The sequence below is a fragment of the Pseudomyrmex gracilis genome, unplaced genomic scaffold (assembly GCF_002006095.1).
Source record: "Pseudomyrmex gracilis isolate BER0280 unplaced genomic scaffold, ASM200609v1 scaffold_922, whole genome shotgun sequence".
Taxonomy (NCBI): Eukaryota; Metazoa; Arthropoda; class Insecta; order Hymenoptera; family Formicidae; genus Pseudomyrmex; species Pseudomyrmex gracilis.
This window is the reverse complement of record NW_018021506.1, coordinates 24,464-29,187: the sequence shown is the minus strand read 5'-3', so window position 1 is coordinate 29,187 and position 4,724 is coordinate 24,464.

Here is a 4,724-nt window from a genome sequence, read left to right as displayed (position 1 = left end):
TAAACTCGAAACTGGGATCCACGAGTCGAATTTAGGCGGATAACCTTGCCAACTGACTAACAGCTGCCTATTACGTCCTTGTCCTCTGCTCTTTATCACACGGTCGACGATGAAAGTTTCGTCTTGCAGATTTTTAACGACAGGAGACAGTTCTTGCTTGTAGAAAATACCGTCTATAACTTCATCCGCTAAATCACGCAGTTCGTAAACACGGGGATTACGCCACTCTAGAACACGATAAATTCAAAATATCTCCTCGCTCCAGTTGGCTTCGTATCCCTTCTCAAAGGTGGCTTTCGCTCTACTGACGCGCACGAGATCACCCACAGAGTATTTAGCTGTTTTCGCTTCGACGCGGCGCCAACGACGTCGAGTGTTGTCACGAGCGATATGAGCGTTTTCCGGCGTAATGTCCGCAGGTTTCATGCGCACGGTGGAATGTCGAGTGTGATTGTAGGCGCGCGCGATATCCTGCAAGATGTCGAGGTAACGTTTCGTATTTCTGTGCGTTAAGTAACGCCACATACGTTCCTTTAGCGTTCTGTTGAAACGTTCGATCACGGCTGCTTTAACGTCGGGATTACGCGCTACGCGAAAACGAATTCCTTCTTTCTTGAGAAACTTTTGCATCGGATGTGCGATAAATTCTTTACCTTTGTCGGTTTGCAAATATACAGGTCTTCGTCCGTCGCTTTTCGAGAGCACGCGTTGAAACGCTCGAAGGACTTGAGCAGCCGTTTTGTCTCGCAACGGTTCCACCCACGCGAATTTACTGAGCACATCGATAACAGTCAGCAGATAACAATACCCGTCGTTATAGCTTTGTAAATTTCGCAATTCTATCAAATCAGCTTCCCAGACGTCGTCGATATTCGTCACGTTGTAATGCAATCGGGGAAATTTTCGTCGCACGAATCGATGTAGCGTGTAAGCATCTTGCGAACGAAGTCAACGAACAACGTCCTCGCGTGAGAATTTTGGTTTAGCGGCTCGCGACAAATTTCCCGTCGACGAATAACTAGCGTAATGCGCGGGATTATAATACAGATTTTCAAGCGTTTTGTCGTTTACATTTTGTCTCACGTGAGCAGCCGTCTCGGAATCTCGATTTGCATCTTCTTTTTCTTGTTCTTGCCGGTGACGAGGTAATCCCATCCTCTTTTTCGTTTTCTTCTTGTTCAATATTTTGTCCGGATTTGCGCTTTGTTCTCTTTCCTCGTCCTTCTTGTCGTAAAAAATGTAAATATTTAGGATTTCCCACGTATTGAGGAGGCGTGTTTATGTCGCGAAGTAAATGAGCAAAATGAATGGCTCCCAATATTCCAGCGGTTTTTCTTTCTCGCATCGCGTCGTTTACGAGTTCCACAAAATTCGCTCCCACCAATTCCAGACTCTTGGTCACGATACCTCGTTCGTTCCATGTAATCCTGTCGGGCACAGCTGCTTCGATCAGATGATTCAAAAGCATTCGCGCTTTGAGTCGGTAAGTTTTCGGAATTGTATCTATTATCTTTGTTATAGTTTTTCGTTTTCGAGAGCGTGACGCGCTTTTGCTTCCGCTGCTGCTGCTGCTGATGGTGAACGAAGTATCTAAAAACATTTTTCTTGTTTCTCGGTGTCGACTGATGAAGTCGCTGCTAATAGTTATTATGACGCAAGGGAGTCGAAAAATGTTTTGGTAAATCGCGTGCGGATGAGGAAAAAGATGTAGTAGGCAGTGGTGCTGAAGCGTCCATTTCTTCTAGCATTTCTTCTTCCGCATCGTAAAATCTCTCATTTCTTCATCCTCTCCTTTTCTCTCCTCCTCCTCTTCGGCCTCTGTCACAGCGGTTGTTTCCGCCACGGATGGATCTTCTTCTTTGCGAGATCGTCTTCTCGCTTTTCGGATAAAATACAAATATCGACGAAGTACCTCGCTGTACAATTTCCTCTCTCACCCTCATCGACGGGGAACGGAGAATCGAGAATTCGTCTCATCTCCGCGTCGAGGCGCGAAAGCACGGTTCCGGGAGTGCGAGTAGTGGTGTTAGCAGCGAACGTATGTTCCTCTCCTTTTCCGCTCCCCGTCATTTGTTGCTGCTGCTGCTGCTGCTGTTGCTGCTGCATTCTCTTGAGATTATCCGTGGAAATTAGCACCATTTTTTTAGCCCCTTTTATTTGATTATGTTCCGATAAGATGGGATAATAAAGTTCCTAGTACGGGTCTGATGATGTAGGGTAAGAATCCTCCTTGCTGCACTAGTAGCTTTCTCTTACACCTCCAAGTACCTCTTCTTTCCGCGATACGTCGTAGCGCTGTTTTGTATCGCGTTAGACGCTTCTTTTCTTTGTTTTTGAGCGGCACGTTACCTCTGAGCGTATTGTGAACGCATTTGCGAATACACGCGATGAATTTATTATCGGCGTTTTGTAGAAAAGCCGTACGTTAATTTTTCTTTAAAAGACACAGGGCCTTCAGAAGACAGATGTTTTTCTTACCGAGAGAGCGTCTAGCTCTAATATGTGCTGTCTGCCCTCTTTTGATTTGCTGCTTTTTCTTGTGCTGCTGCTGCTGCTGCTGCTCTTTCGTCACCGACGGCATCGTAGCTCCGAATGATGCTTTTCACTCGCGTGCTTCGCGCTTTTATACGCTTGTTTTCAACGTCACGGAAGATCTGCGGGGCACGTACACGTAATGACGAAGATCGTTGGGAAAGATACACGTTCGAAAACGATATTTGTCCGGTGTCGATTGTTTCAAATCGAGTAGTAAATAGCCGTGAAGACGCGAGGTAGCGTCGTAGTAGGCTTCTTCCAAGAACTTTGCGTCGTCGGGATAGACTTGACGCGCGAGATGTCGAATTTGCGCGCGATCGCGCGGATTCTTGAAAACTACAACGTAATTCGCATTCAGCGAAATATCGCGTTGACCGCGTCCCTGACGAAACAGATTCTGCGAAATGAGTATAACACTGAGATTCTTGTGATGACTTCCCTTGGTAAACAGATCCACGATCACATCGCACGACGACGATTCTCGCATGAGATCGTCGATTATTATTAATTTCGCGCAGAACGGGTCGTTCGAGTAATCTTCCGAGCGGGGTAATCCTTCGCGAAATTCGATTTTACATTTTGTCGTCGTCATCGAGTTGCGTTGCAACTCGAGATATGCTTCCTGCCACTCGCCGTAATAAAATAAAGTTCTCCCGAATCGACAATTCGCCATTTGTGGCAAATAATGAAGAAAAGTCTTTACAAAAATTGTTTTCCCGCATTCCGTCGGACCGCAAACGATCGACGTCCAGGAATGTTTCCAGCGCACGTCCATTTCGAAGACTGAACGATTTGGCTCGCGTATTCGTAATTTAAAATCTTTTTTCTTTGCCTCCATGATGAGCTCACCATCGCGCGGGGGGGCACGGCGGCCGCGGTTCAGCAGCGTCTTTGTGCCGCGATTGATGAGCTAATTTTCATCGCGGCAACGAATGCGAGCTTATTCCGCGCGATTTTAAAAACTGGTTTCATGAGAAATCAGCTTATTGTCGTGCGCGCGCGCGCAAAGATAAGCTCGTCAAACGCGCGCGCGCGCGTCTGCTAATATAAGTTTATAGCGGCGTTCTGTTATTGAGTTTAGATATCTATCAGTTTTCTAAGAATAAGAGAAAAATGAGAAGAATAGGGAGAAGAAAATCAATTTTTCATATACTTTTTAAAAATAAAAATTTAATAACATTAAACTATTTTATTTTACAACATGTTTACAAAGTATATTGCTTATTTTAAGCTACTACTAGTAAAAGTACTAGTAAAATTTACAGAAAATTTTACATTTAATAAACAAATTAATTTTTTATATGCGATATATTTTTAAAAAAATATAACTTACATTTTATTTTTTTCTTTGATCATATGTACAAAGCGCTTACATTCTTTCTTATTTGTTACGGACGGAAAACATATCTACATATATACACGATTTCGACTATTGCTAATACGCTTAACATATACAAACTATTTACAAGAATGGACGAGAAACATATATACACGTTTCTGACTATTAACTAATACGATTAACATATACAAACTAAACTGTTTTGTCACATCCGTGGACTTAGATGTTTAAGTACTTATTGTATCGAGTTTTCTTTTCTTTTTCTTTTTCAGTTTTACTTTGTTACAGTAGTCGGTAAGTTACCAGCCTTGAACATTTACCATTGTCGGTAATATACCATGGTCGGTAATGTACCATGGTCGGTAATTTACCATGGTCGGTAACGTACCATGGTCGGTAATGTATCATGGTTGGTAATATACCGTTATTGCAGCGATATGTTGTTGTTAAAAGAGTTGTAATAGCGCATTAATTAAGGAATTAATACCGTATATACGATTATTATTATTATATGGTACCACTGTTCGCGCATACACATTGTTATAGCAGACGTATAGCGATGTAAGTATTTTATCTAGATAGTTATAATATTCTACTAATAATTCTTTTTATATTAATATTTTTAGTAATAATTCCGCAGTAGTTTCTTTTAATTTTCTCAATATTCTTGAATGTTCTTTTCTCACGACNAAACTTGCGCGTAAAGACCACGGGCGCTGGCCTGAGCGAGCGAACAGAGATAAGGCACGCGCGGAGATAAGGCACGCGCGGAGATAAGGCACGCCTCGCGACCGCGGGAACCAAGCGAGCGCAAGACCGTTGACCGCGTGGGACCGTTGAACGACGGACC